General features: G+C 37.9%; 1 protein-coding gene across 2 annotated transcripts in view; it reads right to left on the bottom strand.

The window, feature by feature from the left end:
* ARK2N (arkadia (RNF111) N-terminal like PKA signaling regulator 2N) overlaps window positions 1-16,072 on the bottom strand; it is a 98,256-nt gene extending 82,184 nt beyond the window's left edge. Inside the window, exon 1 of one of the 2 annotated variants that reach the window (XM_007486629.3) lies at window positions 15,868-16,072. The gene's annotated coding sequence lies outside the window, so the exon portion shown is untranslated. Of the gene's footprint in view, window positions 1-11,745; window positions 11,793-15,867 lie in introns of those variants that run through there. The other variant, XM_007486626.3, reaches the window with a different exon arrangement.
* Window positions 16,073-16,909: the final 837 nt, after the last annotated feature.

The raw sequence follows: 16,909 nt of genomic DNA, 5'->3' as shown, positions 1-16,909 counted from the left end.
TTCAGGACTAACTCGGCCCTCCCTCCAGGATAAACCCTCTCAGGCAGCTGAATGTCCAGTCAATCGGCACAGGTCTTGAGATGGAAGAGAAACAGGATTAATTCACAGACAATATGGGCATCAGACACTACTGGGAAATCCTCAGGAAAATGGTGGGTTTCAAATCTTGAGATAGGAAAGGGAGCTGCTTTCAGTCCAAGTTTCAGAACCAAACCCCCGTCCGTTGGTTATCTTCCCAGCAGCCCCTATCTCCAACATTCCAACTGCCTTGTCTGTCACTCTTGATTCTCCATCATTCAACTCTGTATAAAATCTTCCCTATCAATGTCAAGGCTAGCATGGAAACTGATGATCAAGCAAAACTGCATAAGGGGAAAAAAAGATCCCAGGGCAATTTGGTCCCTGCCAATTCAGCCAATGACTCTTCAAATGAAGTGAAATAGAATATAAAATTATAATAGAAAATAGCAGTATGAGAATGGACTATCTTCTAGGCATAGGGAATAGACTAAGCAAAAGCATAGACAGGAATGGGTGTACTGTGTAAGGTACAGAAATCATCAATTCTGCTGGACCATAGAGTACATGGCAAGGTGTAAACCTTAAAATTTCTTAGACTTATAAATGTTGGAAATTTCACATAAAATGAAATTACATAAAAAAAAAATTAGGTTGGAACCAGATTATGCTAAATACTAACCCAAGGAATTTGTGTATTTCCTAGAGGTAACAAGGAACCACTAGAGTGAAAAGGCCAGATCTGCATAATAAGAATGTCATCTAGCATCTGTGTAGAGGATAGACAAGAGAAGAAAAAGACTAAAAGCAAAGAAGCTAATTGAGGGAAATACTGCAGTAGTACAAGAGAGAGGTAGTAATAGTCTGAACTAGGGTAGTGGTCCTATAAATGGAAAGAAAGATGAATACACACAATAACTTTTATATGCCAAGAAAGTATATACCTCACAGTAATAACCCTGGAAAAAAATTTTTTTAATTCTGAATGATTTTGCTTTAAATCATTAAGTAACTAGGAAGGTCAATAAAGACAAATGACATTTCTTGACTCCTAAGAATATATTATATATAAAATAATGTAAGCCCCTCAAGTGCAAGGTTGTTTGAAACCTTTCCTATATTTGAATGGCTAGAACAAGACTCTAATAGCCAAAAGGCACGTATAGTAGAATAAGAACTAGACTTAGAAGACCTGGATTTGAATTAAGCTTTAGGCATTTAATAACTGTTGTGTGGAGATGGGCAAGTCACGTAATTTTTCCAAGCTGCAGTTTTCTCATTTGCAAAATGGTAACAAGGCTTACCATGTTTGATCCAATGGGGGCTGCAGTAAAAATCATTGAATGAATAAGTAATATATTTACAAAACTGCAACAAATCTTAAAGTCATATGTAACTGGTAACTTACTATAAATGCAATAAATATTAACTGATGGTGATGCTTTGAACTATTGAGAGCAGATGCTTTAACACAAATCTACTCATTTTTTAAGATTCTTATTTATAGTCAAAAATGATGCTGACCTATCTTACCTGGTATATGGAAAAAACGTTGCATTATTTTTGCCAGTGAACAGAGAAACTCCTCCTAGCAGGAAAGGTCAAAAGTTTTAAGAAAGTGACTTCAGTGAATGGTTCGGCCTCTAGACTTCCCAGATAACTCAGCCACTCTATCTTTATCTTTTGTTTCCCAACAACTAAAGCAGGTATTTCAAGATGAGAATATTGTAGGGGAGTTTCTGAGATAAACTATAATCACTCAGCAATAATTTAATCAGGACAACCCATGTTCCTTCAAAAATAGTTGCAAATGACATTAACTTAGGGCAGAACAAAGATGGTAGAGGCAGTTACCCAGCTGAACTCAACATTCCCCTTTCAACAACTTTAAAATAATGCCTCAAATCAAATTTTGAAGCAACAGAACCAACAAAAGTGAGTGAAACATTTTTCCAGCCTAAGAAAATTAAAGAAGTCAACAGGAAAAGTCTGTGACACCAACATGAAAGCCTGTCTAGAGCCCACACACAGGGTCACTGTGGCCCCAGGAGCAGCAGCTTCAGGAGCTCACAACTCAGAAATAGTAAGGTGTCAGAAGGAGATTTCTGGGAACCCTTCCATGGTACCGGGTATACCAGACAGTGACTGGCAATTCTATTGCCCATAAGAAGTTCAAGGTCCCCATTCCAGGGCAAAGAAGAATATTAGGGATCAGTCACAAAAGAGGGGCCTTGGTCATAGTTCCAAAGCAGAGACAGCTGCTAGATATATCGGGATCAAATCATCTGAAAGCACTAAAAGTCTGTAAACCACTCCCTAGAACTAGCTCTAAAAATAGTAGCAGAAAAAAGTCTAAAGCTTGGAATAGTGCCTAACCACCACCAGGTAAACAGAGTCCAACTTTAACATAAAGCTCAAAGTCAAAAAACAGGCTATAAAAATGAGCAAGCAGTGGAGGGGGGATAATGAGGATGGGGGGGGGGGGGGGGAATGAATATGACCATAAAATCTACTACAGTGGCAGAAAAGACCAAGACACAAATTCAGAAGATAACCCTGTTAAAACAGTTACAAAGCCTCAAAGAAAAATGGTAATTGAATCCAAAACCAATAAGAATTCCTGGAAGAGTTAAAGAAATAAAGAGTAGTAGAAGAGAAATGCTGGGTAGCTCAGTGGATTGACAGCCAGGTATAGAGATGGGAGGTCCTAGGTACCAATTTGGCCTCAGACACTTCCTAGCTTTGTGACCCTGGGCAAGTCACTTAACCCCAACTGCCTAGCCCATACCACTCTTCTGCCTTTGAATCAATACATAAAAGGTGGAAGGTGAGAGGTGTGTATGTATGTGTATGTGTGTATGTATGTGTGTGTGTGTTTAATGTAAATTGGGCAAGTAGAAGCTAATGATTCCATGACATTAAGAAAATGTTTTAAAAGCCAAAAGAATGAAAAAAATGGGGGGAAATATAAATTATCTCATTAAAAATACAATTGATTTGAAAAATATATCAAAAAGAGATAAAGAATTATTAGATTACTTGAAAGTCATGATAAAAGAGAGCATAAGACATTCTCTTTCAAGAAATTATCAAGGAAAACTGCTGAAATATCTTAGATTCAAAGGGTAATGAAAGAATCTACCAACCACTTCCTAAAAGAGATCCTAAAATGAACATTCCCAGGAATAATATACCCAAATTCCAGCACTCTCAGGTCAAAGAGAAAATACTTCAACCAGCCAGAAAAAAAAATCCAAATATTGTGGAATCACAATCAGGATCACACAAAATTTAAAAGATTACAAGATAAAGAAGCAGAGGACTTGGAATATGATATTCTAGAAGACAAAGGGGCAAAGATTACAACCAAGATAAGCTACCAGGAAAACGGAGCATAATCCTTCAGGGGAAAAATAGTTATTTAATGAAATAAAGAGCTTTCAAGCATTTCTGAGGAAAAGATCAGAAATTCAAACACAAGACCCAAGAGAAACATGAAAAGGTAAACATGAAAAAGTAATTAAAAGGGACTCAATAAAGTTCAAGTGTTTATATTCCTACATGGAAAGTTGATACATGTAACACTTATCATTATTAGGGCAGTTAAAAGGTGTTTATATAGACAGACAGCCTGGCGGGGAGTCAACTGACAAATAATGAACAGTTCATTATAACTGAGAGATCGTTTAGTCAATCCCTTCATTTTGTATATGGAAGACCTGCCAAAGGTCATACTGTGGCTAACCTTGTATTAAGTCCCAATTCCAAAGATTATGAATGTTCTACCACTACATCCTATATATTTGTATATCTAGAGTATTTGTACATTCATATCAGAGTAGAGTGTTAATGTGAGGTCTTCTGTTTTTCATTTAATTCAGTTTTAAATAGCCCAAATACCACAATTTCTAGCATAGTCAGTCTATGCACCATTTAAAAATTTTTTTACAGTCTGGCTAAATTTCTTTATACAACTATTAGTAGAGCTATATTTAAAAGTCTATCATGTTTATTTTATTTTTTATTTTACTGAATTTGTAATTTGAAAGCAATATATATTCTAGCATCAATTAGATAATGAAAATTCCTGTTGCAATGCAAAAGTAATTCTCTGTTAGATAAAAGGCATTTATAAAATAGAAACTATTTGTTGGGGCCATCCAAAAAGAATTTTTAATTTTTAATTTTACTTGCTTAAATGAGAAAACATTTATTCGGGTGCCATAACCTCTTCGAACACAGAGAATTTAATTTTTTCCTGAAGAAACAATGATTCTGAAAATCAGAATGCTTTTATCTTTAACCTTTGCTACCTGTCACTTTTCCTTTCTTTACCAATGACCTTAGGGATACTTTTTAATACAAGCTAAAGTAAACATGCAACTGTGACAATCTCCAATTCAAACCACCTATACTCTCTCCCCTGCCTCTCTTTTCTGGCACCAGTCTTTGCCAATTCTACTCATAGCTGCTAAGAAATAGTACCCAAGAAAACCTTTTCACAAGAGCAAGAACAGGGAGTGCTAAGACAGATTAGGGGCCAAGAGCCAACTGTAAACCCAAGAAGATAAAACTGAAATAAAACAAGGCTTTCAAAAGAGCATTCTATGCCTACTTCCTGTGGGTTTCAGCAATTGTCACAGTCAATTTTTTAAAGGTATTCCACATTGTTAGCTGAGCTGGATATGAGAATGGCATACTGTGACAACCTAATCAGGAGGGAGTACTTCTATACCAGTAATCCTTCAAGAAAATTAATTATTACCTAATTTACTACATATGCGTATGTATATAAATACACACACACACACACACAAACAAACTTAGTTAGGAAAGTTAAGAAATTAAAAGTATTACTTCATTCAATGGGAACTCAAAACATTTTGAGAAAGGCAAATGGGGAATATGATAAGATTTTTTTTCTTTTCTTTTTTAAAAAATCCTTACCTTCTGTCTTAGAACCAATAATGGCTAAGCAATGGGGGTTAAGTAACTTGCTCAAGGCTACACAGCTAGAAAGTGTCTGAGACCAGATTTGAACCCAGGTTCTCCTGTCTCCAGGCCTGGCTGTCAATCCACTGAGCCATCTAGCTGCCCTCAGGATTTCTTTTCTAAGAAAACCAAGATCTTTAAATGTCAAATCTGATTTTCTTCCATTGGAATTGATCAATACTACTAAATTGAATGTGGAAAAACCATTATGGAATGTATGACCATAAAAAAATTTTTTGAGTTTATGTTGAAAAATCCCTTCATTTTACAAATGAGGATGTTGATAATTCTATATCATAGGATCATAGAATTAGAGGTGGAAAAGAGGTAGAAGTCATTTTTATTATACAGAGGAAGAAAATGAGAAGAGGTGAAGTGACTTACCCAATGTCATACAATAAGTAGCAGAGACTCAAACCCAGGTGTGACTGACTCGAAGTCCAAAGCCATATTAATTATGCCACTTGACTTGCAAGTCACACACCTAAACTGCAATTCTAGAAATATGACCCAGGTTTTCTGTCTCTAGATCTTTCTTCCACTATCACATACTTTACTCCACTGATCTAAAGAAAAGTATCAGGTTCTTATATTCACGAAACAGTATTTCAAATATGATCTTCACACATTATATTTATCCACATGACATCAAAACTAAACCTTGGAAAATTGGCTAATGAATCTATTCCCTTACAACTTAAACAAATAAAGTTCCATAAAAAATGATAAGCAGGTTAATTTTAGAAAAACCTGGAAAGCTCTACATAAAATAACAAAGAGCAAAATGAGTAGAACCAAGAGAACATTATATACAGCTATAGATTTAATATCTGAAGAATAATTTGTGAATGTTCACCTTCAGAGAAAGAATTGATAAACAGAAACATAAAAGACATAATTTATATACTTTTTTATTGATGCCTTCTATGGTGCAAGGAGAAATTGAGAATTCTGGGAATTAATTTTTTACAATATAAATTAAAAAAAAATTAAAATGCCTTTAGGGTTCACCTAAAATACTCAAAGAATCAGGTCCTTGAATGACTTGAGATTCAGAACATGGACATGTAATTTGGCTTCCTTGTGCCTTATGCTATTTAAAAATAAGTATTGTTTCAAAATGAATTGATAGCTAAAGGCTGAATATCATCAATGAAGCTTTTCTGAACAAATTTCCCTATAAAGAGCTCATTTTAATACAAGATGTCATTACTTTTTACATGAGGATATGCAAAGAAGCTTATTCAATAATAGTATAATTATATAGATTTATCTTGCCAAAACTAAAAAAAGGTAAGTAATCCATTTTTATCTAATAACTACACAAAATACCAACTTAAATGACAATGGTACTACTATCCTAATAAGAACCTGTACTTCAGAAAGTAACCTAGTTTTCAGATAGTTTCTTCAGCCAGTAAAGTTAAGAGGTGAACTTTAAAAGAGGACTGCTACAACAAGCAAAAAACAACCTTGATTTATGTATCTAAACCCCTGCAACTATCAGACAAAAGTGAAAAGAAGTTAGCAGGAGCCATCCTGCAAGTAGCATTCCTCCTCAAAAGCTTCTCCCTGTGGGTTCGCTCCTAATGAACTACCCTGACCAGCAGGGTCCCACAAGGGAAGGGGCTCACCTTTGTAATGGGACCGAGGAGAGATAGGGACCGAGAACCAGGGTGGAAATGAAAGACACCGGACAAATCAGTAGTTGGATAGGGCAGGCAACCCCTATGATTTTCCTTAAGGCGGAAAATGAGGATAATGGAACATAAGGTGGTTGAGGAGATTAAGACAGAGAATGCAGGCCGAGATGGTCACAGCCTCGGGGAAGGAAAGGACTTGGAGGAGAAAGAGAGAGAGAAGCGGTAATCCTATCTAGGGAAAGAACCTTCCTAAAAAGAGAGGAGATTCCAGGGGTTGCCTTGCTTTTATTGATGAGGAGGCAGAGGGATGCCTCTAATCACGTAACAATTACATCACATATCTTAGACAATCATGATTGGGTGGTACAGTGGAGGGAACACCTTTTGGGCGTGTAGGACATAACCGCGCTTTCCCGGGCAAGTCTCCGAACATGTTAATGGACTTGTGTTGGGCAATAGGTCGCGTGATCAGGTCAAGGTTACCTTCACAAACCTTATCGGTAAAGCCTCATGCTTGGGGACACAGTAATAATACAGTCATCTATATTTCATAGATGTGAATATGCTTGGGATGCTACACTCCCCACCCAATCCTTAGGAGGAACAGATTATGGGGTCTATAAATAAGGTTCAGCATGGAAGGATATAAAAGACTCAGGATCAAGGAAAGAGGAAAAGAAGATAAAATATACTAAGAAGGGCAGACTTAATGAGAGATTTAAGGAGTACCAGGACACTGATAGGGAAAAACTAAAACTATCACTAGAGTGGAATGGATTTGTAAAGTCCACATCAACTCCAAAGTGCATTGACTTTGGACAACACCATGCTTGAACATAAACTGTCATGCTACAAGCATAGGAAAAGAACAGGCTTGTCTGGCAGCAGTCCTTCCACTGATATAGTTCTATAAATAGGCCAAGTGTGATAATAGTCACTAGTAGCAACTCATATTGCAGGCACCACTACTACTGATATGTGTCTGGCTCAGTATCAGGCTGTGGATAAAGGATCAAATAAAATACCAAATAAGTTATCAATCACATCAAATGAGATATAAAGAACGGTCCATTTTAAAACCGTTTTTGACTTAAACTTACAAACTAGCTAGTCCAAAAACCACTAGACATGGGAGAAACTGAGAAGAGCTAGAATAAGCCTTTGAGATCTCAAAGACAAATAATTTCACATAAAAAAAGGGGGAAATGAGGTTCAGAAAGGGGGGAAACCTGAGAATTGCAGAATGTCAGGAATAAAAGGAGCTTTAGAGACAAAAAGAAGAAAGAAAATTGGTCCTATTTAAAACAGTTGCACAATTAATATAAGGAACATTGTAAAGAATCTTACATTGGTACCATCAGACAACAGGAATATAGATTTCTAATAAGGACCTTATCTTAACCACTTAATTTTTAATAACTAGACCACAGGTTCAAGAAAGAGCCATGCCATCTGTAAACCTCAAAATTCCTTAGACTTATAAATGTTGGAAATTTCACCATTGGGATATTTCATACTTGGAAAATTTCTTACTGATAGTCTATTGGAATGGGAACCCCATTGGCATGGGAGGTTCCTTCTCTTCCCTTCTTAAGATTACTTTAGGACAGAAACCCTTTGCTGAACAATGGAAAGGACTTTGACCTATGCTTAAGCATAGAACAGGAATTTCTTTGAGTCTTGATTGATTTTAGAATTGATACAATGGAGATACTTGGAATAAATCTCCACCCTATTCAGTCCTAATAGGATTGAGTAAGGGCTGCAGCCTAGATCAAAATTTAATTATTCCAATCTCTACCATACTCAAGTTAACAGGATTTAGAAAGGGCTGTAGCAAAGGAGTAAAGATTTAATTATTTGAAAATATGACCTTCAACAGACATGTGCAAAAGCCAGAAACCTCTGGGAGGTCCTGGGTTAAGCTAGAGCCTCCATTGACAGGGAAATTGATGAAGAGTGATTGGTAGATGTGAGGACTGAGGGGAGGCAACTTAGATGGTGTCCTTAAAGATAGGAGGGTCTGGAGACTAGAGGGGAGGGGGTTGAGTTTTTGGTCGGTGTGGTTCCTGGGCTCTGAGGAAGCTTGCTCTGAAGGAAGCTGAAGGTGGGGGCCTCTGAGACTGTTTCTCCATTTTGGACACCCGAGTAATAGGGACTGATCTCTTTTCTTTGCCCCAGCTATCTAAGGGCTTGGGCCTTTTGGCCCAGCCTAAACAGAAGGGGTATGTAAGCCCTATTCCCTTCTCTCCCCTTTCTCTCTCTCTATATATCTCTAATTCCTTTCTTGCTCCTATTGTAATTAAACTCCAAAAAAGGCTGACGGCTGACTTCAGTTTTTCAATTAGGAATTACATAGCTGATTCCTTGGCGACCTTAAATTAATATATATCAGTCTTTTGAAGTGATTCCCTTGTAACACATCTCCATTAGAAGAAGCTAGGTCACTACATACTGAGAACTGCAGTCCCAGAGCTAAATGTTGCTGAATCTATCCACTCAAGTCTAAAATTCATAACAAATATCTAAGCTGAACAGAGCAGCATTGGGAAAGCCTTGATGGTAAAAATGTTGATCTAAGGATAGACTGTGCTAGTTATAGCTTAAACTCAAACTAATGTAGATAGGATACTGTTTAAATACTATTATTATTTATTCTAATTAAAATATATACCTCTACATCCATACTCCCACTTCCTAAGACCTCTCTTTGATTACATTATGTAAGAATGCTGAATTCTGTCTAGCTATCTAGGAAAAGATTGCTTTTTACAATCAACTTCTTCTAGGTATTCTCTTAGTCAAAATCATGCTTTTCCTTTAATAATCATTATTAACCAAGTCCATAAAAATCTCCTTCAATAAACATTCTGCACATGCCAAACTCTTAAGTTTTAGCAGACAATTTAATCATTCTACAAAACCAATACTACTAAGTTAATGATACTTGGACTTGAATTCCATGTAGTGGGAAAGTAGTCTGAAAATTCACATCAGGAGTAAATTAAAGTATGTTAACTGAAAAAAGAAAAATAAAATAATTATTCTTCAGTAACTTCCACTCATATCTCAGTACCTTGAAATGGTAGGAAAACTACAGGCCTAGATTTCACCAAAATTCAGATTTGGGCAGATTTTATTATACACTAAGGCCCTAAACTTTTTCTCCTTCACTCTCATAAAATTAAAACATTCTGGAACTAGAAGGATTCTAGTTGAACACTGGCCACTTCTCCACCCCCTTATTTAAAGATTTAGGAATTAGGAATCCTGTTCTACCCTGAAAGTCTTTCCTCACCATTAATATGTACATTTTAAAAAATTTATTAGCATGCTTTACAATGGGAGGACAGGGGGAAGGGGCGTGAAGTCTCTTAAGAAATACAATTTGAAATCTTTTAACTTTTTAGTTCTATAAAATCCATCTGACTACTGATAACTTAAAAGTAATGATGGCATATAGACATACATTGAGAAAGGATCACTTACTTTGGCCAAAGGCAGAGAACAAGCCTACAGCAATACTCCAGTACAATAACCACCACACATTAATTACTGTTAGACATTCTAAAAATCAACAAGCCAACTAAACTGAAGCTTTAAATGCTAACCAAAAGAGGATCAAGGGATACTCAACTTGGAGTCATAGAAGTCATTCTAATTTGACTTTGGCATCTCTAGCAAAATCAGCAACATCTTTTAATATGCCAACACAACATACATATACATACACATGTGATATATACCTGAGAGATTAGTGAAGTCAGAAGACCTTCTTGATTCAAGTTCTACTTTTAATATGTGGAAGCTGTATAAACCTGTTCTATGACAGCTAACAATATCCTAGGAAAATCTTTAAATTGCAGAGCAGTTACTAATCTGCAATGGATTAAGTTTTCCAACCAGGAATTTCTTAGTGATGGTAACATACATATAAAAACAAGTTCTTCCTCTCCTTGAATTTTGTTTAAGTCTCATCCCAAATTTCTTATATCACTGTGTTTCTCACAGACCTCTCCCTCATACTTATCCCAGTATAATACACTGGTTATTTATGTATATGACTCTTCAACTTCACTCTAGCATAAGTGCCTTTAAAGAAAGGTGGTCCAAAATGACTAAGCAAACTACAGTGCATGAATACAATGGAATATCACTTTTCCTAAGGAAAATAAATGTGATGAAAACAAAGAAGCATGGAAAGACTTACTGAACTGATACAAAGCAAAGTAAGCAGAGCCAAGAAAATATAATATCTACAACAATGTAAACAGAAAAAGCAACTACCCTAAACAATCAAAAATAAATGTTACAAAATTGCAAAAATTATTGTGGTTCCAAAGGAAAAATATGAGAAGACACCTACTCCAACCCCTTCACAGAAGTGAGATTCATGAGTGTGGAATAGTGCATATATTGTTATCTATACAGATATATATATATATATATGTATGTATATATATATATATATATATCATATATAATTACATAAGACATAATTAGGCAACTATATATGCATTTAGGCAGTTTTTGCTGAATTCTTTAAAATAATTCCTTGTTACACAAGATGACTACAGGGATATGAAGATAAATTTAAGTAATATAAAAACAATAGACAAATATTTATTTTCAATAAAGAAAGAAGATATGGTATTAGTATATCCTCAGAACCAATACTTTACACAGTAGGGGCTTAACAAATATTCTCTCAATTGAACTGAAGGAGAGATTCACAAGCCAAGAGAATAAAAACAAGCTATACTGATATTCAGTTTCACACTCACTCTTTTCTACCAAAGGCCCTGTGGGTTGAGTGTGAAACTGAATTCTACTTTTGCTGAGAACAGCTTCCCACACAGAAGCTGAAAATGAAGACAACTTATTTCAATTTAGTTCAGTCACAACAGTACTAAGGGTAGAGAAATGGTAGGTAGAATGATAAGGCACAGAGGAACTGAAGGAAAAAAGCAACTGAGAGAACAGACCAGAGTATGACAGTTAACAAATTAAGTCTGGAATTGGCTGCCTAAAGAAATGGAATCCCCTGAATGACTTTAGTTTAATGTTCAAAAAAACAGAGATGTCTACTTACAACCAGTATAATCCAGTTCTGGAACGAAGAGGTATTTTTTTTAAATCCTGTCCAGAAAAGAATGAGATAAAAACAAATGGGTTTCTACTTTGATTTGCTTTCAAACGTTCATATACCATCACAGAATGTCAGAGCTAGAAGGAATCTTAAGAGAACATCTAGTCCAACACTCATTTTAGGAGCTGTCCTAAGTCCCACATCAAACCTGTTGTAGATCTGGGTCTCTCGAATCTTTTCACTACACAGGCTTCTCATGAAATATTAAAAGACAAGACTTAAACTTATGTTACTGGAAAATATTCACAAAGATACATACCATTACAAGTATTAATAAACTAAATCCAGTGTTGACACCCACTTAAAAAATAAGATGAGAAACAGCTAAATGATTAGCTACAGAAATTATCAAAATAGGCATTAGGAGTCCAAAATCCCCAGTCCTGAATTTGGAAATGAACTTCAGCTGCTACCCCAGGTATTCTAAATTCTCCTTGAGCCTGCTCACAAATATGGTGAGGGAGACAATTTAGGAAATCACTTGAAAGAGGACCAGAGAACATTACACTCCTTCATTAAATTAAACTATAAATAAACAATCACACTAATTACTAATCATTTTCAGAAAGAGACACATAGAGAATACAATCCTTCAATAACTGCATTAAATTAGAATGCCTTCATTCATCTTTACTTTGGAGGAATTCAAAAATCAGGATCAGTGCTGCTGCAGAGGATAAATTAACCATTAAAAGCCATAAGTAAAAGGGCAATTACATTGTGAATTTAAAGTGAAGTCCACTTTCACAAAAATCCCTATTACCAAAGCCCCAGTAAACATGAAGCTATAAGAAATAAAGATCTCTTTTTTACTCAATTTCTCTTGTTCTATAATTATTTACATACATGTAGGACATAATTCAACATAAGTGTCTTCTGGTCAAGACTCTCATTCTTAACTATATCATCAGTCTAATATAATGTCTTGCTCATTTAATGTTTTTTTAACTGAAGGCCTAGAAATAAGTACATTTTTACTTGTGCTTCCAATGTAAGTTCCTTGGAAAACGTACTTAATGTTTCCAATGTCAATTCCTTCAAAAACTTATTTTTCTTGTTTCACTTAGATTTTGTATATCTGAACTGAAATTCCTCTCTAAAAAATGGAAATACTACACAGAGTAAGTGAATAATAATCTCATATTTGCATGGCACTTCAAAGTGTTCAAAGCATTTTCATATACTCTGCCTCATCTAATCCTCATAATAACTGTGAGGTCAGCAGAGATCATCTTCCCCTAATTTACATGTCTGATTAGCAGTTCAGAAGGGCTAGATGACTATCCAATGTCCCACACACCAAGGGACAATAAAACTGGGTCTCAGGTTCTTTACACTACAATTGTATGGACACTGAAAAGCTCATACTAGATATACTTAAGCTTCTAAATATGTAGAGACAATATAATATTCAGGAATAAAGTCAGTCAGAAAGATCTGTGTTGGGGGGAAGAGGGGGAGCAGCTGGGTGGCTCAATGGATTGAAATTCAGGCCTAGAGATGGGAGGTCCTAGGTTCAAATCTGGCCTCAGACACTTCCCATCTGTGTGACCCTGGGCCTAGCCACTCTTCTGCCTTGGAACCAATACCAGTATTGACTCCAAGTCAGGAGGTAAGAGTTTACAAAAAAGAAATAAAGATCTGTGTTCGAGTCAAACATGATATATTAGCTAAGTGGGTGAGTCATTAAACATCTCAGTGCTGCAGAAAATTCTCCAACATGGTAAATTATGGAGCTTCAACACCAGCCCCCCCCCCCATTTGATTGGTGACTGAGTATGTGTGAACTAGCCCACTTAGCCCCCTATATATGCTGGTTCAAGTACCCAACAATGCTTAAACTTCAAGTCCCACTCAGTGGATATTCCAAGCCATTTTACCATTTACCCTCACTCCATCTCTCTACCTCCCCCAAATAAAACTGATTATTTTTGTCACATAATTGAGGTGTTATCTGTTAAAACGAAAGCTCCTTGAGAGCAGATACAATCTTTTCCAAAAAAATTTGTAACCTCAGCACTTAGCATAGTGGCCTGGTACACAGTAAGCACCTAAAAAAATGCTTCTTCATTCATGCATGTATACATTTATCTGAACTGGGAACAGCAATTCCTCACTGATTAAAATACAAGTACTAATTTTTTAAAAAAACTTGAGTACATATTTATTTCTCTAATAGGACACTGTATAAAATCTAGCTAGTTTGTTCTGAAACAAATATAGAAAACTCTATAATCTAATTGCAGTTCACTTAAAAGCTTTTCTGAAAAGGGAAAAAAAAAAGCTTTTCTGAAGCATACAAATTATCATACTGCCAAAATATGAACCTCTGGTACTATCAATGACCATATATAATTATGACACTTTCATATCCAGGTTATACTATCAATTGTAGATCTATTAAAAATACTTGTTAAACCCCTAATAGGTTTAATGAGCCTAGATTGCTGGAGTAACTCAGAGTGGTGAAATAAGCAAAACCACCTCATATTAGGGAGTTAATGACCTCCAACTTTAAAATTATGCCTGAAGAAGGTTGATTCAAGTTTCTGTTTCAAATTATTACCTTGGGCCTGTGATACCACATAATAATATAAAACATGGGGAAAACTGCTAGATATAATTGTAATTAAATGGCCAGGGCTTGATAAATCATTGGTGGGGCTTTTTTTCCCTATTGAAAGTTGCCAAAATTCAGGCAGGCATGAGGAAGGAGAAAAATACAAAAAATAAACTATTCTCCCTCCCCAGCCTTCCCCCCCCCAAAAAAAAAAAACATAACAACTATGTATATACAGATCAGAAAAGAAGTTCAAGGCAAAGGGAGTATATTCTCTTTCCAGAAATTTCGGGGTTGGAGATAAGACTCCCAAAGGCAAATTTAAGGAATGAAGATGTCCTCCAACTGACTAGGGGGAAAGGAGGAGAAAAAAGAGTGGGGAGTATGTGAGGGAAAGAAGAATCTCCTTCCACAGACTTCCTAAAGATGGGTGTCCATAAGCACCAGGCCACTGGAAAAAAACAGGCTCTTAAGGGGGAACCTAGAAAGAATTATTCCTAGGCCCACTTAGACTAGTGAAAAGTCCTAAACTGGTTCCCGGAGTGTCACAGAACACAGGAGTTCCAGAAACTCGGACCGCGGTCCTCTCTTTCCCCTTCCCCCAGGAGGTGGAGACGCTTAACCGGGTTCCGGCTGTTATGAACCCAAAACCAAAGAAAAGAGAAAGAATTCCAGGGACCCAAGTACCCCGCCGTAAGGAGACTGGAAGGAATCCCTCGAATTTGACCCGGGGCTCCCCACCCCCAACCCCAGAAGTGAGGGGAAAAAAAACCCGGGAAGAACACGCGCCTCTTATTCACGAAAAGTGAGGAGTGGCAGCTCCGGAACCGTGCCCCAAGACCCAGAAGAAGAGCTAATGGCCCTGAGAACCCCGGGAGCTTAAGTCTCTTCTCCGACCCACAAACACCTCCTGAATTAGTGGGACGGAAACAGAGCCTGTCGCTACCTAGTTCCTCTGAAGAGTCCAGTTATCCAAAAGGTATAGTTATCCACAATAGTTATCCACAAAGGTCTCGGTTATAGGGTATACACACACAAACAGTCCTCTCTCTCCCGGCATAGCTTCTTCCACATGTAACTGCCTACCTCCCTTGCTACCCCCCCCCCCCAACTCTCCCAGGCACCACAACGGCCTCAGTTATCGGGAATACACACAACTTATGTGGACTACACACAAGGGCACATGCACACAACCCACACAAGCTCTACTGAGACCATCTACACACACGACGGCTACACACGAGCACGCAATCCAACACAAACATCACACACAACACGCATCACCTATACACGGACTACACATACACACAAAACCCTGGTGGGCACACACCTATAATATACACTATATACATACATCACAGGGGCATGCACACGCAGCCCAACTCCCCGCTCTCCCCGGCACAGCTCGCCTCACACCGAGACAGGTCCCACCGCCCTCAGCTGGGCCTCCAGTTCACCAAGCCCCGGGGTCTGAGGCCCGAGGCCACACGGGCCTTTCAACTCACCTGCTTTCCGCGGCGGCTCCTCCTGCGGTCCCCGGCCGCCTTGATCTCCGGGTCCGGGGCCCGGACAGGCTAAATGGTTGGCTAATCGGAGAACCTCTCCCGCCGCAGTGACACTTCTCCCGGTCTCAGCAGCGGCACCTCCTGCCGCCGCCTTCTCCTTCCGGACGCAGATCCCCAAAAGAGCGAGGGGGCAGGGGCCGAGGCTCAACAACACGGACACCCGCCGCTGCTATCGCCGTCGCCGCCGGGTCCCTTCTCTCCTCCGCGCCGCCCGGAGAAAATGTCACCAGAGGCCGTTCCGTTCCGCTCCGCGCCTCACTTCCGCCCGGAACCACCGAGATTCCGCCGGACGGCTAGAGAGGGTACAGCACCAGGGGGAGGGAAGGAACAAGGAGGCAAAAGGAGAGGCGGTGGAAGCGTCATTGCGCCCCCTCCTGGGAAAAGTGGGATGATCCTCCTGCTGCAGAGTCTGGCGCGCGCTAACATCAGAAACCCTCTCACTCCTCCCTCTTAGGTGTTTTCCATTCTAACTTGCTCTAGATTTAGACGGGGATTACTCAGGTCTTCTGGACTCTACCCAAAATTCACGTCCTTCAGGAAGGTTTTCTTGATTTATCCAATCAGACTGTGATCCATTCAATTCGTTCAAACAGCAGAAACACTCCGCCCACCGCCCCTACCCACAGGCATAAAATTCTACATAGTAACCAACCAGTTAATGTTTATACTTTAGAGATAAACACTAAGGCACATTTTGTGAATGAACACCTGGTTAATCGTTACAGGATTACCTACTGGCGTAAATCGAAAAGTGTGAAAATGGTCCCTCTCTCGGCAAAACAAAACAATACAGAACTCCTAGTTCTTATTGCTGGTTTCTAAAATTCTATTAGCGATTCATTCTTTGATTAGAGACAATTGTCCTTTAAAATGCAAATCATATGTCCTGGAAATAAAAACACATTAATACTCGAGTGAATAAATTTTTAGGCTTTTTTTTTTAAGATCAGATCTTCTTGAGGTAGGAAAAATAATATGAAAG

Source organism: Monodelphis domestica, chromosome 3 (assembly GCF_027887165.1).
Source record: "Monodelphis domestica isolate mMonDom1 chromosome 3, mMonDom1.pri, whole genome shotgun sequence".
In the NCBI taxonomy this organism is placed as follows: Eukaryota; Metazoa; Chordata; class Mammalia; order Didelphimorphia; family Didelphidae; genus Monodelphis; species Monodelphis domestica.
Note: the sequence above shows the minus strand (reverse complement) of the source record. Positions and strands in the feature narration are given on the sequence as shown.